Raw genomic sequence first — 24,989 nt, forward strand, 5'->3', positions numbered from 1 at the left:
TCCACCATACTTACATGAGAAAATATTTAATCTTGCTCCATTTTTGCTATTTTGGCTTCCCTGGGGGTGCAGAAATTGGGTGGCTATGCTGGAAAATCCCCCAGAGCCAGCCGCTCTGTTATCCTCAGGAAAAGGAGATGACAGGGGACATGGGTGATGAAATCAACTTGCACAGCCTGACCAGCACCAGCCTGGTTTTCTCTCTTGGCTTAAGCCCAACAGATAGAAGAGCTTCTTGTCTCCTGCAGGATGGTTGTCCCAAATCAGCTGCTCTAGGTTATAAGAGTGAAAGAGTATACACAATGGAAGGTTTTGTTTTCATTACAATCAATGACAATGATAAAAATCCCACACCATTTTACTGGCTTGCAAGCCCCTGTGCAATATCAGCCATTAAATCTGAACACGAATAGCTGGTGCTGTTCACTCAGGAGCAAATGGTAATATTAAAATTGTTTTAAGAATGCACTGACTGCTGCTAGTGTTCAGTGATGGGAAACTGAGGTGCTGACATGCTGGGGGAGGACCTGCTCCTAGTGCCCTCTGTCTAGAGGCACTTAAGACTGAGGCAGGTATTGCTGCCACCTACGAAAATAAATTTCCCAAACATCCACTTAAGGCACTTGGCTGTCGTGATCATGTAAGCCTGTGATAAAACTTGCCATGGTAGAAGGAAACCAGTTGAGTAAGAAGCTTGTTATTAAAGGCTTATCACTAATAGGACTTTTCACATGGCAGTAAAGTGGTAAAACCAAATACGGCAAAAGGATACCACCCAATTTCCAGTTGGGTGGTATCCTTGGGAGAAGAGAAGGGAAAAAAGGAGAGAGATTTAGGAGGAAAGATTAACCTCAAAACACACAGAATAAAGCAGTCTATAGCAAAGCACTGAGTGATGCAGTCTGCTCAGAAAAAAATCTTTGGCAAAATGTATATAATGAGTTCTTCATGCTCCTAACATTTCCTTTTTATTATTTAGAGAACAAGTAGAATTTAAAGGAAAAAAAAAATAATCTGCCTTTACAACATCCTAATCACTTATAAGAGGCAAATTACAATTAAAACCAGCTCATAAAATTGCAGGAAGAACTGATGAAAAAACTCACATCACTCACTAAATCCAACCCTTGCCAGTACAGAGCTGCAGCATATATTATACTAGCATTTCCATTCAGTCAAGTTTTAGAGCCGACTTGACATATTCTCTTTACATCTGGGGTTTTCTTCTATTGCCATTCCAGATCTTTGGAGTTGCAACCCGTTAATATTCTACTTGTTCCATGGGAAACGATATGCATATTAAGGATCCAAATACAAAGCACATTTCTCTCCGCGTTCAGTGTAACCTGGCTAGACAGTACAGTTGGCAGACACCAGATGGTTGACTGGAGTCTCTAGCCAATCTCTGCAATTGCCGAAGCCTTAAGGACAAAACAACACCAGGGAGGTGGATTTGATATGATCATGAATCACTTCTGGGACTACAGCAGATAAGTTAAGATAGGAGTCATGCGGGTCACCTTCTCGAAGCTCCTTCTGGTACCAAGTGCAAACAGAGACAAGAGAAGATTTATATCAGAGGGAAAACGATGATGGATGGTGTTAGCGGAGTAGTAAGGCGTATTTGGGATTTACTGAACATCTTCACACAACACTTTGAAAAGATCGACTAGCAGAAGTGTATGAGCTTTTCAGAATCAAAATAGGCAAATCTTGAGGTGGAAATAAGGAAAATGAATGGTTCTGCTTCATTTAAATGATATAGCAAGTACTTCTAACAGAGTATCAAATGGATGTTCAGAAATATAGAATGAGGGATGAAAATGATGAAAATGTCCCCATGAAAACTAGGTGGTTATTATTAAAAAATCTCCTTGAGCAGCCATTCAAATTATAAAATGAATTTCCTGCAGCTGTACTTGCATCACTTCTCCCACTTTTCATAAATTCTTGAGCAACTGATTTTTTTATATTCAAGATTTCATAGATAGGAGCAAGCATTAAGCCTGCACACTCTAGAGCCTTATGAGTTTCCACTAGGAAGCATACTATTTGTGCAAGAAACAGTTTGTACAAACAGAAGGAAAAGGTTTCTGAAGAACCTTGGATAGCAATAAGAGCAGATTTCAGTGGGTATTCTATGACCCAAACAAGATTCTGACTTCTGTATTTACAAGTATTCTTGTACACAATCATTTTTTGTCATTAGGACAAAAGGAAAATTAAATTTATATTACAGATTCTGCCAAGAAATTTATAGTAACATTTTTTGTATGTTTGATGCCTTGGACCAGGTTTTTAATTCACAGAGAATGCTTTTTTTCTTCTCTTCTTTTTTTAAAGTATCTACTTGTTAGGCACAAAAGTGCTCCTGTCCTCATTACAGAATATGTACTTCAAATTAAAACTACAGCTAATATTCTGGGGTTTGTCTTACTGAAAGAATACGCAGTTCAAGTATCTGATGGAATACTTAATGTCAGACAACAGAGTAGAGCTTTATTTACAAAGTAAAAAGACTGACCTTGACTGAAGAGCAAGTGATTTGTTCTACTTTGCTGGATAAATGAACTCTGAAATTAAGGAGATCATAAAATGATCACTGCACAGAAACAAATGTCAGAAAGAAAGTAGATGCTGGATGCTCCTACATTTTCTTTTGCTCTAATTTTGGTACTTCCTATGTGTGACAGCTTGAAGGGGTTTGCTACAGAGGGCTGAGTAAATTGCTGGGGGCACAGCTGTTCTGTGCTTATTGTACTGTATCTCGAATTTCCTCCTTCACTGCTTCCTATTGTGCATATACTCAAGCAAAAATGCACCTTTCACTTTCAGAACATAACATTTTTTTCCACTTTATTCCTTACTGAATCACCAGAGATGGAGTATACCAGTCTTCCTTGAAGTTAGTGTGGTCTGTACTCACACTACACCCTGTGCTCTGAGTATAAGCTGGGAAGCACGTATGGCATACCAGGCTGGCTATTCACAGCAATCTCTAGGGCTTTCATCTTGTTCAGAGATGTCCCAGGACAGAAATACAGAAATACATTCAGTGAAGCCAGTGACTCGCTGGAATATGACAGATGGATACAAACTTATGGCTGCATGGACTGTTGCTACTCTAAAACAACTTTCTGATGTTAGCCAGGAATCATGTTCTATAAGAATGAGTATCTCCCCAAAATTCTAGCCAGTGGATGATACCTACTCTTGTACATTCCTAGAAGAGAACAAATGGACAAATGCATCCAAAAGCAGCAAGAAGCAGGCTGTACTGAGAAAAGACCAGCATCCCTAGAGCATGACATTATTGTAAATATAAGGATAATACGCAATCTTGTCTTTGCTACTCTTGACTATTAATATTTTTAAAGTATAATTGCTCTTTATGAAAGTGCTGCATCATAAAGGCAGAGAAGATATACTGGAAAATCTCTGCCTTCACAGTTGCTGCCTACCATGCTGGCTTTCCAAATGCTGCAAAACTGTGCCTGGTCCCTACAGACTTGGAGGAGTCCTGGCAACAGACTACCTGAAGGAACAACTACCTTCTCCTTACCGGCACCCAAAAATAATGATCCTCAAGCCAAGTTGGTTGCAAGTCAGGCACAAACAGTTCTACCTTAGGATGTTGCAAGCCTTGTATTTTTTTATCTGAGATGGGTGTCAAAAAGGGCTCTTGGGAGAAGAGTGGGGTAATGATCTGTGGAACAATATCGTCACTTCCTGGCACTGAAATACTAACCATAGTATTTCTTACCTGCAGTTCATGGTATTTTGATTGATTCAGTCTGAAAGATGATACACATCCAGCTCCTCTCAAACCCTCCTATCATTGCAATTCTTTGTGGTCCGACTGAAGGGGTGCCACAAGTAAAGGGGAATTTCCTAACAATGAGAAAAGCTTCCTTAGACCATGTGCAATTTATTGGTCTAGTCAAGTCAATTACAGCCATGACTCACCTTCCAAAATATGCAACTTGGCTTTCATTATTTGCACTCACACAGAGCCAAGCGGTTGGACCCATCCTTAAGTTTCAGTCATCTCCTTGTGCTGTACTTGAGCAAGTGATAGTTCAGTGATTGCAGAATGGAAAGGAGAAAGATTTCTTTAATTACTTTTCTGTACCTCAGTGTCTTGGATTCTATCTGTGTTGAGTTGAAAACGTTTCCCATAAACTGTGCAAATATGTGTCTCTTTGCAGCTACTCTTTGACATTTGCGAAGATAGTTCCCTTTTCCCATCTCTAACTTGACAGTCAATCAAGAGCAAAGTAACAAGGGACAACAAGATGGAGGATCAGAGTATGCAGACAGAAAAGGAATCCAGGGGAAAAAAGGGGGAAAGGGGAAAGGGGAAACATAAATGCCTTTGGAAAAAGAAGATAAAATATTGTTCAGAAAGAAAGAAAAGGAAGAGAGGAGAGAAGAGGAAGGGGGGAGTAAGGGAAAAAAGAAGGAAAGAAGGAGAAGAAAAGAAGAAAGAGCTGTTTTCTACCAACTTTTTTTTTTTCTTTTCCCTATCGTGGTCTATCTCCATCTCTTCTATTGCTATGCCTCCCTGACTTGCAGATGACTAGCTTTCTGACCATAGGCTTCAGTTGCCCCTTTATATTGAACAGAAGTTGGTAAAAGGAGTTCAAGATGTACATGTGCATGCTCACCATGCAAAGCATGGTTAAAACAAGCTGCAGTGTGACGGTTTACATGAAGCAGAGGAGACCTTCAGGAAATGTCTGCTGATCTCTCCCGCAGCTCCCCCGTGGAGACTTTGCCATGGTTACTTACTGCTTGCAGGTGTCAGCAGGCTCCCTTGCTCTGCACTCTCACTGAAGTCAAGGAGATCTGAATCCAAGAGCAGAAGTTGGCCTTTAAGATTCACTTCCATGTAGCATATGTTGCAACATTGTACACCAAGAAATGTAACCAAGAAGAACCTTGGTATTTACAGTATGCTAAAATTTAACTATTGCTGTGGCCTTCAGAAGCCTGTGGGACACATCCAAAAGACTGCCCATGTTTTATTTCATCTGACACAAGGTAGGACTCTTGTTGCTGAAGAATTAATGGCACAGTATGAATTAGGATTCAGGTTCTGGTCTTGTGCCCATTTTCAAGCAGGGATGGCCAGTGGTGACTAATTTCCTTAATGAGCAGGGCAGAAGAGGTAAAAAAAAAAAAAAAAAAATCGAGTGGAGTGAGGGATAGTGATTTTTTTTTTTTTTTTAACTTATTATTACTGTTAGCAAAGTCAGAGAATAGGCAGTTATTTTAAGAGACATTTAGCAATTATCAACGAGTTTTCTTTCAGACATCCAGAGGGATGAACTTGAAGGCAATGCAGCAAACACAGGAGACTGCTACAACAATATGGGGGTGTGTCACACTTTTTAAAAGATAATGCCTGTAAAATTACTTATGCAGCAAGCAACACAGAGCACATATGACAAATTTTAAATGACAGCAATATACTGTCAGTTATCTCCATTGTCCCTCTGCCTTAAAATTCCTTCTTTTAGGAGGCTGATGCTCCCAAAACAGCGAGGTAATCTTCATCACAGAGAGGAGGTGTGACAGTTTGCTCAAATCTGGATGTGTGTCAGTCTCAGCATTTCCAGGTGAGTGATATTACCCACAGGCCTGTGTCCATACCTTCCCCTGCCTGTAATGCAATTTTGCAGTAGCAGGATTAGAACAGATTGCTGGCATTATGGCAGCAAGGATATTGTTGCGAGTAGTTTGGCAACACTTGTAGGTGTTGTGATGCTGGCTCTTTGCTCAAGGGCAAGGACAGGGAAGGGGTGCTGGATACAGAACAGTAAGAAAAATGATGTCAGGAAAGTTCAGAAGATGACAGTAGTGACAGTAAATAAGTCTGAAATTATTTTAGGTTTACATACTTTAAGTCCTCTGTGACTGAAAACACAGCCAAGAATTGCTTCAGCAATATTCCTTCATAAATCTGCATAATAATCTCTCAGAGGGGCTTTGGTGAAATTACAAGTATTCATTTACTAAATTGGGTTCAGTGTCTGTATCATACGCTGTATGAATATTCAGTGCCATGAATTCACTCAAACTACACTGAAGTTAGCATGGTCTGCAAACTATCTCAGATGATAACCCAGGTAGAAAAGTCTTTCTTTAAAACAATATATAGCCACTAGAATCTGATAAAGAAACTTCTAGCAACTAAGAATGATGGCAATAAAATCACAGGTTTTTGTTTTTTGAAGGAGTTTCTGATCTTATATCTCTGAGTTCAACAACATCATGTTCTTGCTAGAAAGGGACTGAATATAACGATAACTGCCATTCAGATACAAGAGAAGTCTGTTACAGGGAGACTAATAATGGAAATACTGGATATGCAGTACTGTGACCTTATACAGAAAACTGTGTCTACTCTTACAGTGCTGATAAAACTTTACAGAGAGTCAGAGTCAAATTTTGTGCTGTGAGCTGCGATAAACTGTAATCTTGTACAACTCTCCTGTGCTTCATGTGCTCAAATACGTGAAAAAAACGCATAAAGTAAATCCAGGATAGCAAACATCTGCAGGGTAATAATTCTCACCATAGTGCAAAATGGATTGAACATATATTACCTGTGCTGTTGCTGAGCCTTCTCAACCCATCTTATTTACTCTTTGTCCAGTACTTGCCTGGCTAACCCAAGCTGTCCATCCCTCCTTCCCACCAAGCCAGTTGCTTTGAACATAAGATGCTGTAACAAAAAAAAAAAAAAAAAAAGTAGTAATGCACATCTTGGATATTTCTGAAGCTGTCTGTAGCAAAGAGACAGAACCAAGAAGTCACTCATCACACACTGAAGCTGGAGTACTTCAAAGGCAAAAGTTCAGTGGGTGGTGTCTGTGGACCAAAAGGCACAAAAGTGAAATGCAGTGCAGAAAGGCAATTACAACAAACTGCACCAGTTCATAGTTTTTTTTTTTTTTTTTTTTTTTTTTTTTTTTTTTACATTTACTTCAAATAGGAATTCAAGCCTTTTCCTTTGGAGGTGTAACTATCCAACGCAGTATTTTTGTCCACAGCTATTGCAGACAGAGCCATAGATTTTCTAATTTTCTTGTTGTTACTTTTTTCCACTTGGCTGCTTTCCAGATTTCATTTACTTCCCCATCTCACATGACATTGTGTTACTCATATTACCAATTCACCTAGAGTTTAAAGGGAGGTGAATTCAATGTTCAGTTCACAAATCTGCACTACTTCTAGGGATAGTGCTTGCATCCTTTCCAAGGTAAATTCTGATTTATACTGAAATTGTGCCTCTCCCCCTTGATATTTCTGCTAGTTATTCTTCAGCTCGATTCACTTCATGGCTTGCATTTTCACCAAAGGTCCAATTTTTGAGATGAAATGGAAGGATGTTTCAAAAGAGTGTACGCTTCATTATTACAGGATATTTAATCTTTGTGTCATTTTCTCCATGAGGGGATTCTGATGCCATGACTGCCATTCTTTCCAACTTTTCTAGCAATAAATTCATTTCTGTGAAGTCAAGGTATATCTGTAGTACACTGACATGTACATATTTTCTCAATGTGTTCTGCTAGCAGAAGGGACAAATACCACAAAAAGGGATGCAAAAGTCACATTGATGAAGGATGAGGATTTTGCTCCAAACTAAAAAGAAAAAAAGTGCCGAGTGGCATCAAAGTCCTGCATTGATCTCAAAGGATTTTGTGAATCATGCAAGGAAACGAACTTCCAGCTGTCTTTATAGCGCTCCAAGAATGAGCTTCAGGAGGAGCTGGAGAGCAGGATCAGCTCAGAGCTGTGATTTGGAGCGCAGAACTATTCTGAAGACTATGCGAGTTAGTTCTTCCACTGAGCAAGGTTGAGATGTGGAAGTAGGGCTCCAAGTCTGCTACGGAAAAGGAATTAAGTAAATAAAATGGAGTTTATTACCTGGAAGTTGTCTTAAACTATTGCCAGCCACGTACACACACAAAGAACAAAATCATACGGTCAGTAAGGCAGCTAGTATGGCCGATTTCTTCTGTTACTGAAGAACAATCACTGCTTGTTGGGAGAATTAAGTTGAGCCAATGACCAAACCTTCAGAGAGAAGCAGTCACATGGGGGAAAACGTTAATTAGTAAAGAAAGCACACACTGATGACTTACGTTTTTAATAATCATCCCTTCAGTTTTTATCACTGAGTGTCATCCCCAGAACTGCTCAACTATTGTTGCACAATGTGAGGAGAATCCCTTAAATTCAAGTCGCTTGTAAAGCTGAACAGTTAATAGAGATTTCAGCATCCAGAAGCTGTTTCAGAGAAGGACGGAGTCTAGCACTTCCTTGCAGGATCCTGATTACCAAATCACCTTATGCTACCTTCTGCTTCCTCCTTCTATCTCTTCTCTTTCTCCTTTTTTTTTGTTTTGTTTTTCCTTTACAGATATCCAGGGACTTTAAATGGGATATATGAAGTTGGTCATCCCACTATTCCATCAAACAATTTTGGGGTTTTGTTAGCACTTGAGAAGATGTCAAGCTTCCAGGTTCTTACCTCTGAATGTCCTCTACCTGGGTCACTCTCTCAGTGGCTTTAATTGTAAGGTTAGTATTTAAAAAAAAAATCTTGATGAACAGAGATCCTTTGCACTAGTTGCTCTTCATTCATAGATAAATCCATGATCTTTTATCAAAGTGATGCCATATCATAATGGGGTATAAAACACATTCTTACATTCAAGAAGCAGAAACTGTAAGAATTATTTAGATTATACATCGTGATACTACACTGTTGCTTAGCAAGGGCATTGATTATGCTCAAGAGAAGTTTGAGGAACAGCTTTCTTTAGTCTCAAATTTGCGACAGTTCCCCTTTGAGTTGGCAGTACATTAATGGAAATGGAAACTTGCCTCATTCTAAATGTCAGAATAATAGAGCACCAAAAACAATTCAGTCATGTCTTTCAAACCACGCACATATGGTTCAGCACCAAATGTCACTATTCTTCCTCACTTCCTTTCCATTTGTCACCATCTCTGTTGATTATCATTGTTTGGGTTAAAACTTTGATGAAAGCTCAGTAGGAAGCTCACCTTTACAGTAATTATAATGCTTTTGTCAGATGTTTTATTGCTTGATGCATGCCTAACAGTATTTTCAGATGCAGTAGATTTCAAATACTTACATACTCCAGAAAAGTTGGATCAGATTCTTCCCTTTGAGAGTCTCTTTCTGTCACCATGCCTACTCCTGTAGGACAAGTTACACCAGCAATACCCCGTGAAGTGGAAGGAACTTTTTTTCCTGCATTTTCTCTTGTCAAATACAGAAAAATCTGTAAAATAGCTAGCCATTACTCAGCTATAAGATCAGCTTCTTGAAATCATAGAACTGCTCAGGTCAGAAACAACCTTGAAGAACATCAACTCCAATCACAACTTAGCCATACTCTAACAACCGACATCAAAATCATGTCCCCGAGCACCACATCCAAACAGTTTTTTAAGATATCCAAGGAGAAATGTTTTGCACCCCTATAAATGCTGAGATGTTTAACACCAAAATAGTTTTCCTTAACAATGTACATTCTTTTGTCTCCTGTCTCTTTAAGCAGTGACCTTTTGCAACTTAAAATGGTAACTCAGGTTATTGTTATGATATTGTCAAATGTTAGTTGCTTTCCATACTTACGGGAAGATAATTTTCATACCCTAAGAGCTTTCAGTCTTTAGCTAGGTGTAAAGCAACAGCTAAGACAGACAAAAGGTAGGGGAAAACAAAGAAGATGCACAAGCCAGAGTTATAAATACAGCATGTAAAAACTATCTTAAGAGACTGATAAATCCTTACAAAAAAGTCAAATATTCTAGTACTGCAGAACACCCCAAATATGCAGTATCTGACCACATGATTACATGTTTTGTTTTCCCTTTTTCTCCCCAAAGGATTTGGTCCTCATTCAATCAGCAGAATGCATCAATCTGATGATTTTTTTCTGTGGCAAAGTGCTGGAACACAAAAATAATTGCCTCTGTACTCAAAGATATATTTTTTTTAATATGGGGTAAAGGAGATTTTCTTCTGTTTTTTTCCTGATAAACACATACACTGAATAAATTCAACTAGAAACATATTTGCATTTAGAGGTTTCTAAATGATTGAAGCTTCACCCATAGGTAAGGGAGAGAAAACAGTTGTATGATAGTAAATATCATTCTTACCTCTGAACACTAACTATTTCCCCCTTCCCCCATGCTTTAGAGCAAAATGAAGAATACCACTAGAAACCATTTTACTAATCCTTGCTTTTTCTTAGCTGTTTCTACCATTGTGTTGCTGTAAGATTCAGAAAAGACAGCTGATTTAAACAGGAATGAGCAAGTGCAGCAAACCTCCTTAGTATGAGCTGCAGCTCTGAGCTCAAAATTGGTCTTTCCTGGATATCAGACCCTTTGCTTTAAACCTCTATTAGGAGAGCTCATTTTCATTTTCCCTTTCATTTAGCTGTTCCCTTCTTTATCTGAGTCATGGCCTGAAAAAAGTGCATTGAAGAGCATACCAACAATTGTAGAAAAAGCCTCTTGAATTCTTTCCTTTTCCACTCTTACTGACATATATAAGGATCAGAGAATTTTATGCACATCCATACCATGCGCAAAACCTTTCAACAGATAAGGAGAATGATAAAGTATTGTCTGCTGTTGTTCCAACCATGGTATGACATTATGGAGGGAGTGGGATGACAGTGAAATTCTCATTCTTAAGTAGGGAGCAAGTGTTTGAGAATGGGTAGGATGGGTGAGGGTAGGTAGGACTGGGTCAGCCAGCTGCCATGCTGCAATGTGATATGCATGTGTTGATGTGGCCAGGAAATTTCCTTCTGTGGAAGAAAGGCAGAGGAAGCAGTTATGATTAATATTTGCACAGACATTTTGTGAAGACAACCAATCGGTATAAGGTCATTTGAGTGAGGTAATTTATAATTAAGTAATTATACAGCCTCATTGCATTTCCATCCTTCAGTATGAAGAATTTAGAGTAGCTGAGAAGTCAAGCCACTGTTCTCAAAAGAAAATGTGGAAAGCAGAACTATAGAAATATTCTTATCATATATTTCTGTTAATGTGGCCAATTGAACAGAGATTGTGTGTGATCTAATTATGTTAATCCATTATTATAAACAGCAATTTGTTCCACTTCAAAAGATGTGTGAAGAATTGGTTCCCAACAACAATTTTTAATGACTATTCCCTTTCGTAAGCTGAAGTACGTTACTTTGTTTCTTTGTTTCAAATATTAAAAGAATTAAAAATACAATAAAAAATGCAGTACTCCTCTTACAATTCAGTAGATAAGCATTCTTTCCCAGCCTAAGACTCCCTTTGTACAAAGAGGTCTTTTACATAATTTGAACATACATACTTCTTTAGCTATACAAGAGTCTCTGTTAGAAATAAAAATAAAGCTGAACTAGTACATACTAAGTTCCTTAAAATTCAGTGAGAGGTCTATTACATTCTGCTGAGAAGAACTGTCAGAAGCTACAGCACATGCATCACAAAGCTTTTAAACAAAACATCTTTCACTTCTCCAGGAAACAAATATCACCTATACTTAGAAAATTATTTAACAAAGCTGTTTTTTCGTGACCACTGCATCTAAGCACTTATTGCTGTGTAAATTAAAATAGCTAATCAATTAATACAGAAGTAATTTTATTACTAAATGGATAGAGGAGGTACAAAAAGACCTAATTAAAAGCATTGTCTGCTCTGCTTCACACTAATGATTCTCTAAGAACAAATGTTATTTTTGAATTAGCTTAATCAGAAAGGAATTAAAGAGAACAAAATTGTTTGTATGAAAATAGTGCTCTAAATGCACAGAGGCTAGACAGAAAAAGAAACCAGAATCATTTCTATCTCTGATCAACTGGCTTGTCTAATCCATTTTACTGTGGATAGTTGGCCTGACATGACTTCAGATTAGTTTAATAGGGATTAAAGTGGCATGAAGTGTATAAATCTATGAATTTGCAAGTACAAACATGTTTAGGAATTCATTTATCTTTAAGGGCAGGAGGAAGGAATCAAGTTCAAAGTAAAATCCGGATACATTTGTAAACACAGATAATTTTGTGGGAAATTTGGAAAGCAACTGAAAACCATGCAATTTCAACAGTGAATCCTGATGAATTTAGTCAGTCTCTTTGCACAAAAAAGCAATTACTAAAGTCAAACAAGAAAGACCCCAAGATGCGATACGTGAAGAATTGATGTAGAAGTCCTTAGGTAAACCTACAAGTCCTGTTGATTACTGCCCAAATAAAGCAGACCTCTGGCATTCAGCTCCCTGAGCTGGCATGTCAAGCGCATAATGTCTTTAGAGCTAGAGCTGCCAAGAGAAAGGGACCAGAGACAGCCAAATTATGATATCACACCAATAAAACCTCATTGTAGTGACATACATAAAACACTCTGTAAATTGCTTTTTGTAACTTTTAATTTATTAAGAGCTTCTGAACTATGTTTTCATTCTGTGACACGTTTTCATTTACCTCTCATATCCTTCATTAATTTGTTTCCTGTTTGAGAAATAATACCACATTTTTGGCAGTTTGAAACTGCTGAAAAAATATATCATACCCTACATGAGGTAGCTTGCCAGAGAATCAGGAGTGTGTGATATTTTAAATTGCTAGGCTGAATTACAGTGAATTATTTGACTATTTGGTTTGCCTATTATCAAGGTTGAGTCATGAGTGCTGTCTGTCATGCTGCTGTTTGCTCATCCCTACACATATTCAAAACCTCCTCTGCAGCTGAAACATGGGGCCTTGGAGATTTTAGAGATTCTGAATTTATGTTCTGGAGGGTGGTGCATGGACTTTTTGCTGGGTGTCTGGCAGTGCTAAATAAAAGAGATCAGACAGTTTTCTCCAGCATTTCTGGGAATGGTGGCGATGTACTTCAAGCAAACATTATTGTCCTGCTCCCTTCCCAGTCACTATGTTTCTTTGCCATAAGTTTATAAAGGTGACTCAGTCATTCTGGGAATGGGACCAAAGGCATAAATGGACAGAGTAAAGCATTAAAATGACAATAATATAGCATCATGTATCATTGACCCCTCAGGTAACCACCCGTAAGTCAAGTTCAGAAGCATTTATGCTTCTTCAACAGCCTGCTTGGCACATTTTTCCAGCTATGCCTGCACAAATTTTGGTTCAGCCACAAGCTGCAAAGTTTCTTAAGTAAGCCTGAACTCCCCCCCAACATCCATTTTTACTCTCATCCCTTAAAACTTCGTTTGCATATACTTTGACTGACTTTGTGATCCACAAACTAAAAGGCAGTCCTGTATCAAAGCAGTAGGTCTGTAACTCTGAAGAGCAAAGCAGTGAAACCTTATTATAGGTGGAGTATGCAACTATTGAAAATATATAGCACATATGGAACCCTACAGTTATTGTACCCTTTCACACCTTTAACTAATACAATGTCTTAGTATCATCTGTGACCTAAATCATAAAGTTTCTTTGACTATTTTCAAGAAATTGAAACGGTAAAGAAATGCTTTTAAAAGTAAGGAAATAAGGTACAAAGCCATCTGCAGTTTGATTCTCTTTCCATTCTGCCAACACATAGAGCAACGGTCAAGAAGAGTTACTACACTTTTGAAGATGACCTTTCAAGGCCAGGAAATTCAGGTGATATTAATATTTCTGAGGTAAAACCCACAGGAGCAGAAGGGAGTGTTTGAATTGAGGGACACTAAACCTAAAGCAACTTTTGGAATGGATTGACGGGAAGGGCTTAAATGCGCTTGGGAAAGATTTCCCACAGTTCGTGTGGCAGACAGGGAGGAAAGATCTTACAAAAGCAACAGGGGCCAAAGGTTTTGTGATGAAAACTGGGGCAGAGAAGAAAAAGCTTATTTTTGTTTCCTTCTGAGATATGGCTCGATTTCGACATGAAAAAATATCTGTTTCCTGCTGCGTAGGAAGCTCATACCATAAGATCAAAGAATACTGCATGTGTAACCACTGGCTCATATAGATTTTAAAGGACAGGCATCCGGAATCAAGAAAGTCAGACCCTTGTGCAAGCAAGAAATGAACAAATGCTCAATACTAAGCAATACTTACCTAACAGGAAGAGCTGGAGCCTGGTTTCCAAGTGTTCAAGAGTAACCCCAGGGAATCCTGAGGGCTGTGCTTCCACCATGGCGGAATCTAACCTGGAACATGCCACACTTCCGCTGAAATCCAGTGATGACAGAGTCACTACAATTCCGTGGTTTTGTACTTCTGTTGACTAGAGGGTACATTAAAACATATTTTAGTCAATCCTTATCATCTTTCTTGTGCACAGGTGATGTTCACTTTTATACTAAAAGTAAAAAGTATCTTCTAATTTCTTTTTGGGATAAGCTGATGTTCATTGAAAGAATTGTAATATTAAGTACATCTCCAACAATACACCAGAAAAAGGCAGTGCTTGCATGCTGTTCACTGGAGGACCAAAGCAGTCACTGGAAATGAAACCAAAAGAGAATTTGTGATCTTCCTAACACTAGTTTCACCTTTAAATACAAACCAGCTTGCCGCACACTGAGAACTATTCCCCTAAAGCACACTGAATTTCATGCATATTAACTATGCTGTGCAGGTGCAGGGAGGCTATGATGTATAAGGGATATATTATTAGATATACATTCAATAATCAACCCTCTGGGGACCCAGTAAATTTCCTAGCAAATACTCGGACCTTTCTATGCACTGCTGTCCTGGTATTTGGAGCAGTTATTTTCCACAGTGCTGCATTAGACCACTGAGAGTTGAGACTGAAATTCGTGTGGATTTCTCACCCTCTGGTCCAGCTGCCTTCTCATCTGAGTCCCTATGGGCATTGCCAGGTGTTCTGGGAAAGGGTGTGAAGAAAAAAAAAAAGGTAACTCACTCCCCCTTTCCTCTTATTTTAGACTTCCAGTAATAAGGAGATTTACACACACCTCCTGAGAGACTTTTATTGCTAGTGGTTAGGTGTACTGCATGAATATATTTTCTCCTCTGAGTGCCTTTCATATATCAACAGATCTCTATGTGTATTTTACCACCTTTAAATCTGCATTTTGTAAATTTCTGCTGTCAGAGTAAGTAACAAAATGTGGTTATGTTGCTGTCTCGGAGGTTGTTCTCTTTCAGATATGGATACAAATTCTTTTTTGTGATTAACTCCATCAAGACCATTTAAACCTTGCTCCAATTGAGCAGACAGCATTTAGTGATAGGTGCTCCATACATGATTCTTGAAGGCTGAATCTGGGTCTCTCTCATGAAGTCTGGATTTATTATGCAGAACAGGACAGGCAGAAGTCAGAAACCTATTAGCATGCATAGGAAACAAGGGACTTTAAAAGGAAAAGCTCTGCTTTGAAAAGTCACAATGTAAAATGACACTTGCGTTCCCAGTTTTCCTACCTTACCTGCAGTCAAAGTAGCATCTGCTGCCATTGATGCTAAAAATAATTTTTATTGACCTTTAAACTTACTAACCCTTAAGACCTAGAGGCTGCGTCCTACTCCTCCCAGTTCACTATCATGAGGATAACTCCCTACACATATCACTCAAAAGGACAGCTGACCACATCTGTGCATACCAACCAATGGCAACTGGAATGTTCAGATTTTGCCGAGGGTGTACTCTGAAGAAAACAGCTGCTCAAAAACAAGTGAAAAAATAATCTAACACTGTGGCTCTTTGCTAAAGGTGATAATGGGCAGGAAGGAATGAGGTGCTGTATGATTTAAGTTTTAACCGGAGCTTGTCAGGCTCAGAATTGAAAACAAAGGTGTTGTCTCTTTTCTTCCTCTCCCCCTCCCCCCCCAAACTGAGCAGATTTATTATGAAATTTCCTCAAATTATTCTATATACATACTACATAGGTTGCTCCAGAAGTAATGCCTCCTATTTATTTCCATGGAAACTACACTGCTCACTTCTGCAGTTTGGTCTCCATCAGTGTAGAGCAAGCGTCAGTGAATGTGAATGAGCGTGATTTCTTTTTGCAGGGAGGAATTCAGTGACGCACCTTCACTCTATACACACTTTTCTGTCAGATGTCATTTTGCCAAACTGCCCCACTGCTACCAACTGTTGCACAGTAACATCATGTGATGAAATATTGGTGGGAAGGTTCAGCCTCTATCATACAACCAATATCAGCCCCCTGACACTGTGGGCCAACATAACAACATAGAAGGCTTCCATAGTTGCCCTGGCATACAGCCTCCTCTCCTATCCCCAGCGTAACTCTTTTCTACTTTCCAATATTTAAGTTATAAAGGTTTGCTCTGCTTCAGGGTAAGGTAGATACTGAGAAGTGTCACGGATGAGTCAATGCTTTAGGGAAAACAGAGCTTACAGATAAGACCTTCAGAAAAACAGAAAGAAAAGAATCACCCTTTTTCTCTTTTCAATTGTAACTTGTTAGAAAAAGCCATGAAAACTTGTTATCATGCAAGGACAAAGATATTTTATGACAGAAAATATTTGCCATACTGTTAATCTATCTACATTTGGCTATATGTACACAATCACAGAACAGTAAGCTAAGCCCAGCTAATCATTTTTATGTGGGGATTTTGTAACAGCTTAGAACAAGAAAACTTACAACTCCCCACACTTCCAATATAGAGAGCATGATTAACTTATTGCAACTTCATATGCCTTCTTGATGTAATTGAAGACAGCTGGTGGTTGCCCTAAATGGTATCAAAGGACCATAGAAAGGCTCTGTGCTTTGCTATGAGAACCTCTACCACTGTCAAAGCACCGTCATCCTGACTCATGAGTCATTCTTTCTTCCATCCTCCTGGGGAGGAGAGGTCTCACTGTGAATATTTGCCCTAGAATTCAAAGGCTGAACAAAAATTGATATAGTCTTCAGAACTGGGTGAGATTTGAAACTGAGATGCTTTGCTGCCCTTTTCCCTCAGATGAGGGGGTGGGTTTGTACTTGCAACCATCTTGCAAAGACTCAGGCTCCCAGATGGCTAATACTGCTGCTTGTTGTGGCACTGACTACAACCTTAGCTCAAACAGGCTTCATTGACGTGTCAGCAACTGAATTGTTACGGAGCATTAGCTTTCTCTTGACTGTTTTTTTTTTTTTTTTTTTTTTTTCTTTTCTTGGTTTAGGGTTTCTGTTGTTGTTGCTGTTCCCCTCTCCATTTTCACTCTCCTGTTATGCTTTCTGCACTTCGATGATTGTGAGTGGCGCTCTCCATAATAACATAACATGATGAAGTAGTAGCCTAATGTTCATACTCTACGCATCTATCTTCTATACCTCACAAATATACGCAATTATCTACTTTTCTGTTTGTTACAACATTCTAAAATAAAGTTACAAAGATCAAAAAGAATGTGAAAGAAGCCATGGTACACCATGTACAGAGCTCCTAAGCAGACAGGACTACTTTATCTTCTTAGTGCACATTATTTCTTAAACATGAACTGTGAAAAATAACAGACTCCGTCAATGATCCTTAGAAATCTTGTTTCCTACACACTACCAACATAAAAGAAACCCATCTGATCCTGCTCTGGCTGAACATGACTACTGTATTTGTTATGTAGAAGAATAGAAAAAACCAAAGAGAAAAAAACCAAAAGACCAAAAGTTTAACTATAAACATAGTACATTAAAGATGCATCTGTGACTTTTATGAGCAAATCAGCCATTTATGTCTCCAGGAGACAAGCCACAAGAAAGTATGGCTAATTCGTATGTCAGCTTTTTCTTCATCACTCGCTAAGTAGGTTTTTTTTCTTAATAAATAAATATGATTTCTTGTAGAAATGAACGTGCAGGATATTTGAATAGCACAAAATACAATAATTGAGACAACATAATTTGAAAGAATATAAGGACAATCTGTTTTAACTATCATATTGGTGTGTAATGCTGTAACATGATAAGAAGTACAGCAATAATAGTAGGGCAGTGAAGTCCTAGGCTGCAGCAAATAAGGACTAGCCCAAATACAACAACCATAAAAACATAAACAAAGGAAGAAAATTTGCTTACTTTTGGAAGATCACAGGTAGGGAAGGATCTCCAACAAAACATCCCTGCCTCCACTGCCAACCTTAAATGAGATCTGGAATGATGGCTCCACCCCTTCTACTCACTCAGGTACATTGCGTGCACCTGAGCTCCCCTAGGTTGGCCCTGCCTTCCCACCAGGTGCTCCATCACTGGTTCAAGCTGTAACTTAGCATTTACCCTATATGCTGTCTTATAGTCTGCCTTTTACAGACAGTTAAAATAGTTGGTGTTACCAGCATTTCAGTCTGAAGAGATGAGGGCTATCGTTTGTAACATGAACCAGAAACCTTGCAGAATTAAATAAATGTTTTCTTTTTCTTTAACTAGAAAACTAGTGATCATAGTAAGAACCTCAAATATTCAGTCCATTTGTGGAAAACTAGAGAAGGATATTGCTTACAGATACTAAAGTGTTCTGTTGGAAAATTCTTTCTCCTTTCTTATTTCTTCTTCAAATCTTGAAACCAATGCTTTCATTCCTGGATATAATTGAACTGAATATAACTGCTACGATGATGTTATTGATGTTCAGCCCAGTCAGGTTTGATTATCTAAATTCTTCTTTGGTTAAGGTAGACAGAGTAAACTGTCTTTGCAGCCAACAGGGGGAAGATAGTGTTTTTTTGGTTACATGCATCTCATCTACTAAGGGTGGCTGCTTTGAGATGAGATGAATAGTGCTCTAGACTCTCATCTGTATTGCCTATATGCCATTCAATTGAAAGGGGAGACTAGCTCTTCTATAGCTATGTAGATGAGTCTCTCTTATTTTTATTCTAAGTAGCATAATTAGTTGACGCTTGTTGGATCCTTTCAACCTGAAAATGCTGTGTATGGGCTTGTTCTACTCCTCCCCTGTGAGGATGCATGCAAAATATGTATGGATTTAACAATTATTTGTTTTGAGGGAACAATTAAGAAAAAATGCATGGGATGTCCAATGCACTGGAAGAAGCTGAGTTAAAGAAGTTTTAGAATATTTTGTATATGCAATCTCCATATATGCATCGTCAACAGCTTATTACAGTTTTTCCATACAGTGAGATCTAGGCTTACTGCCAGAGTACTCTTCGGGTATGTTTAATAAGCAGCACCTGGAAGTACTTCCAAGATCACAGATTGAGTTGTGTAGCCCAATGCCACCATCATTTTGGGGGTCAGATTTGTATACATACACTTCTCCCTTCCTCAGTTCTTCATTTCTTGGGGGAAGGAAACCAGCCACGTAGAGCAGATGGAAGTCATGACAGTTTGGCTAGGGATGTATTGAGATTTAGGCTATTTGGAATGGTGCACTTATCAAACGATTCAAACATATGTTATGTGCCAACTGGTATTTAAAGAGTACACCTCAGTGTGACAGACCAAGTTTTGTTTCTTACTTACCTTTCTCATATTGTTAAGACCAAATAATAGGGGTCAAATACAACCTGCATCCCTTTTTTGTGGATGATGAGTAACAGGGATATTTCTTCAGTAAACTGTTTCCTCACTAAGCCATTTAGGCATCCCTTCCATTGCTGCCTGTAGAGCAAACATGAAGCTATTATTAGGTCACACGGAATGATAAATACATTTTAAACAGTCACATTTTTTCTGTGCTTTCCAGAGGGTGCATTTCACAGGCTGTGCTGCTTTCCAACCTGTGATTGAAAAAATGGTGGGAAATGCACCCTTGCTCTCCCCTAATCGAGGTGCGGTAGTGAGAGACACTAGATGCAGCAGCAGGAGAAAGAACTCCTCTGGAATCAGGCTGGTCAAGACTGAAGTCACTGAGAGCCTTTCAATTTGCTTTAAATGGAACTCTCATAGTCTTTGAGGTAATAGAATACATTATGTCTCCCTTAATCTCCCACATGTGACACAACTGCAATTGGAGGGAACTGTGTGCAATTGTTTTCAGCTGGCAAGGATTATACCATACTTAGGGGGAATATTACAGAAGATTTCAGGGGAAACAAAGTGCTCCAGTTTGACTCTTGTTGTAATGTGGTGGAATCTATACTCAGTTTGCAATTCAGATGTAGAATTCAACATCCACAGCTTATTTCCTTGGTGTGTCTTTGTTTCCTTTCTTTCCTTGCAGTTTTTCTGAGTTAACTGCAGTTCTGGGGCTGGTGCCTAAAGCTCTCTATAAAGGCTCTGTTGTCTATTGAGGCCTGAAAGATTGTCACTTTAAAAACTTACTTTCTACGATGGTCAGTCTAAGATGATGCCAAGATGATGCCAAGTGTGCAAAAGTGCATGTTGACTTCATAGGCTGTAGATAATATACGGTGAACATTATGTGCTGAAACAGTGTTCCCAACTGTTCTCAGAGCAAGGCTCGTTGCACAAAATTCAGAAGGAATCATATTGCTTTTACGTTATATGATATCTCACTGTAAAATGCTATGCACAAAATCCCTGTCTACCACTATTATTAAGCCAAGGGTTACTAAAAATAATTGTATGCATCCCATTCATGGCATAGTATGTAAGTAACATACTACATTAAATGTGTTTCTTAGATGCACCTATGTTATTCTTACTTAGAGGTAGCCACTATTCAATCTTAATCCATCATTATGCAACATTTACTTCTGCATTATTTATACATGGTATATTAACCCTCTGCCTCTTGCTTTCTTTCCTTATTTAATCCTGTGTTTTTTTTGTTTGTTTGTTTGTTTTGTTTTTCTCTTGATGGCCATTCCTAGAACTGAAAATCTGGAATTTAAAAGAGATCAGATGCCTAGTGGAATTTGGTTTTTATTTAATGCTGCAGTCTGGTCTACCAACAGACAAGGAAGTCCAGAGGTCTTGCTCAAGATACTATTAGATAGATCAGTGGTATGGAAGTAATTTAGCTGTATTCAGTACCCACGTGCTCCTGTCTTGCTTAAGTTCTCTGGGATGATTTGTAACCCATAGAACCAGGCACAAGATGCATGGACGGTTCTGGCTCCCACAAACAGTGGCAAAGATCAGTATGATAAAGCAGAAGATTGTAGGTGGATGTTGGACCTAGCACAGCCTTTTGCATACTGTGTCTTTCACACTTGCAGTTTTATTAAAAACATTAGAACAAGCATTGCCTGTCAGCTGAAAACCCTGATGAGCTGCATTTGCAGGAACTAAGAATCTACATTAGCACATCTGAAGAATTTTTGTTTTGAAGTCTGTGGGCAATTAATGCATGGTGGCACCTGTACCTTCTACCCAAAGCTGAACAAAGAAATTGCAAGTCGTCTGCATAGATAGTAGTGAGCTAGCCAGACCCAGAACAAATTTAGGCAGTGCTATCTGGTGCACAATCAAGAACAGCCCCATACTGGCTGGTCAACGCTCTTACTGAAGCTCATGTATCTAGGATAACTGTCTCTATTATTTTTCTACCCATATCTCTCATCACTTAGTAGGGATATTGGCCATTAAATGTATATACCCAACTGGAAGTGGGCTGTGACATGAAATACCATTTTCTTAACTGAAATCTCTGATCACTACAATTTTTTTTTCTGGATCACAGCAGAATTACCATGTCATTGCAATGGATTTAAAGATAATGGCAAGATATGAGTGAGCCAAGTTTAACTATTAACAAGACTTTTTGCTTCTTCCTTTTTAAGGATCTGACAACTGTGCAAGAGCTTTCCATCCTTGGAACTTACCGTATTGGAGATTCTACTCATTCTCATCATAGTGAGCCATCAAGTGCATCACTGGGCAGCATGCAGAGGTGCAGGTCACTTCAGAAGAAGATGGGTAATAGGTGGGATTACCCTTGTTTTGAAGTAGGCCATTTGGCTAGATGGAGAGGAAAATGACAGATGATTTAATACTAGATGCCTATCATTTCCCAGGGATATTAAATCTCTTATATGTTGTGTCTTGCAAATTCTGTCATGTGTAGTGTCTGATTTACTCTTTCCTTAGAAACAGTGTAGAGGAGAAGCTACATGACAGTTTACTGTTTCTAAGCTGGATAAAATATAGATGTATAAACCGAAGCATTTTTAAAAGTTTCTATAGCAGGTCACAACCTACATGAGATACACCCAGACTGCTGTTTTTTGGCCTCCTGCACTTCCTAGGAAATTACTGCTTTTACTATACGTTTTTCCCCACTGTCTATACCATCTATATCTTTTAATTTCCTGCCTTGTTTTTCTTCAGTGAAGTGCAGTCACTGGACAACTCCATGACACGCCAGGCATCAGATAAAACTGCTGCTGGGATGAGGGGCATGTGGCCAGAAACGTGGCAGCTGGGAGTGGCATGAGTCCAGGGAGTATTACGAGGGGAGATTGCTGTAATCAGTGGGGAAACCAGCGGCTGATACCAGACATGGGCATTGCTGTCTGCTTTAGGTGGAACTGCAGCTGCTTTTTTACTGAACAGAATTTTAATAATCTTCAGTGATATTTTATTTCTAATGAGAATCTTGTAGAGCATATTTTATTCAGACTCCATCCTCTCCTTTTCTTAGTTAGTTGGGCTACTCTTTTTTTTAGGTACATGAGACAATATAGAAACAGCTTTGTGGCTCATTTGCATTTGATAGCTGTTTCCAGAATACACTTTTAGCCCACCTTCATCTAACTCTAACTGCATTCACAGAGAAGTTTCCAGTACAACTGATGCTCCGTTGTGAACATCTATGTCTATGTAAATGAAGCAATTAGACAACTATGCTTTGCTGAATCCTCATCACACTGTTATGCTCATAGAGATGCTTTCTCTTTGTGATTTATATCTATACTTGTTCCTCACGCAAATGCTATTTTCTATTAATATATACAAATATTCAAATGACAAAGTGAAGCACAAATATAAACCTTGCAATACAATGCTGGTGTTGTAATTTATTTTTTTTTTAAGCCACAGGAAAGAGTGTGGATGAAGGTATGCTGTAATTATAAAACAGATAACAGCCACATAATGTGTTAATGTTTCCCTCTTATTAAATGCTGACTTTAATTAAATGAACTCTTTACCTAATAGAAGCAAAATCGATTTTGTGATTTGGATACTGTCAATAAAATCATGACTAGTGAGATCAGGTGTTAATGATTCAGAACAAATGTACAATTATAAGTTCAAGGCCGTTAGTTGTCACCAAAGAGCAAGGTTTACCAAGATATTAATCCACAAATTACCCATTTTTCTGACAATCACATTACTATGATTGTTGTTATAATTATTATTACCACTACTAAGACACACTACTTAATGAGGAAATCATTATCATCAGGTTGTTCAACTCATTGCTAATAATACCTAAAATTGGTTCAGAGCTAACAAACTAAAGTGGTAGTTTATGATCACATAAATCCAAACATACGGGAGAATGTTTCTCCTTTCTGAACTACATACTGATACTCTGGTTTTCCTCTTTATCTGTCAGTCAAAATGAAATGTATATGAGAACAAAACAGCACAGGGTCACCAGCCAAGAGCTTGGCACTTCCTGAGATGTGGCTATTATTTTTGGGACATAGTTTGAAATAAATTGAAGAGGCTTCCTTTCCAATAAGATCTAAGGACTGAAAAACATGCACAACAGCTGACAGCTGAAGGTTGGCCTTCAAAGTTTCTTCCAGAAGATTTTCTTCCATATGTTATTAATCTATTATAATCTATTAGTAAATGGCATTACGTATATAAGCTAAAAAAAGAATCAGAAATTTGTATTGCACATTACTTCAGTATAGATATGACACAGCCTGCTGAAGGAAATTAATCAATTTCTTGCCCTTCCATTTTAATTTCGAAACTTAGATCTGTCAGGGTTTTATATGTCTGGAACTCTGGCTGTCCCTTTTCAGAACTGCTCCTGTCTCAGCTTCTGACTGGGTAAACTCAAACACAGCACTGCCAAACATAGAACTGTGGTTACCACTCATCCTGTCAGACTTCATTAGTCTTGTTGTACAATTGTCTGGGAAAATATCTACCTATCTGTTTTGATTTACTACTGAAAGACGAATGGTTTCATTTTAAGTCTATAATTATTTTATGACCTCTGTTCAGAAAAGATGCCAGCCTTTTCTTTCTTTTTTTCCTTTTTCTGTTAAGAACTCCTCTCTGACTTCAATGCGTATATTAGCATGGCCTTCTTAAATATTAGACATAGTTGACATAGATCAGCCTGTTATATTAAGAAGAACTTAACACACACATTTTTATATTATTTAGTTTGCTTGCAGTAGAGCATACAACACAGAGAATATCCAAAAGGGATGTCTTTCAGTGGCAGAGTTCTTGTTTTGATTTCTAGCCAAGCAGTTACATGTCCTTCTCAACAGTGAACACCTGCACGAAGAAGATGAGTAGGTGGGTATGAACAAAAACTCTGAAAAATGCCTTTGAATGTTCCTTGGTTTTGTTAATAAGTAGCAATTTAGATTTGTTTCATTTGGAATCTGAAGATCCTTCGGAATGCTCCAAGTAATTTAAATAAGTAAATAAATAAGAAAAGAAAGTAGAAAAGGATTTGTCTATGAAGTTCTGTAGCTCAATCCAGCATGACATCTTCCAACATAATTCATGACGTGGAAATCTTTGAGGTTTAATTCTATTGAGTAGCTGGAGTTCTGTTGGATAATTTGGTCTTCAACATCCTCCTCATATTCTCTTCCAAGCTCTGTTTCACACTAGATATTTTTCACTGTATGTCCTACTCTAACGGCAGTAATTAAAAGGCTTCTTAGAGCATTTCAACTGCACCCATTATACCCTCACATTTATATGCTTTGGTTGACCTTCAAAAGGTATCAATCACAGCAGAAACTATAAACAATCCACAATATGAAAAACAGCATTTTTATGCTGATTGATTCCAGACAGTGCAACAGCTCCTGCTGTGAATGAGAAGCAACGAATTCACTGACAAACACTG

General features: G+C 38.4%; 1 protein-coding gene and 1 long non-coding RNA gene across 2 annotated transcripts in view; one reads left to right on the forward strand and one right to left on the reverse strand.

The window, feature by feature from the left end:
• Positions 1 to 24,989, reverse strand: part of IQCM (IQ motif containing M) — a 274,157-nt gene that overhangs the window by 12,683 nt on the left and 236,485 nt on the right. Inside the window, exons 37-43 of the mRNA XM_085222190.1 lie at positions 21,760 to 21,895; positions 6,612 to 19,630; positions 4,792 to 4,848; positions 3,967 to 4,062; positions 3,764 to 3,891; positions 2,525 to 2,573; positions 15 to 272 (exon numbers count right to left, since the gene is read on the reverse strand). The gene's annotated coding sequence lies outside the window, so the exon portion shown is untranslated. The remainder of the gene's footprint in view (positions 1 to 14; positions 273 to 2,524; positions 2,574 to 3,763; positions 3,892 to 3,966; positions 4,063 to 4,791; positions 4,849 to 6,611; positions 19,631 to 21,759; positions 21,896 to 24,989) is intronic.
• Positions 5,102 to 23,659, forward strand: LOC104910543 (uncharacterized). Its single transcript, XR_014882840.1, has 3 exons — positions 5,102 to 5,621; positions 8,435 to 8,595; positions 21,718 to 23,659. It is a non-coding gene; the product is annotated as an uncharacterized LOC104910543 (long non-coding RNA).

Source organism: Meleagris gallopavo, chromosome 4, assembly GCF_905368555.1.
Source record: "Meleagris gallopavo chromosome 4, MGAL_WU_HG_1.1, whole genome shotgun sequence".
Classification (NCBI taxonomy): Eukaryota; Metazoa; Chordata; class Aves; order Galliformes; family Phasianidae; genus Meleagris; species Meleagris gallopavo.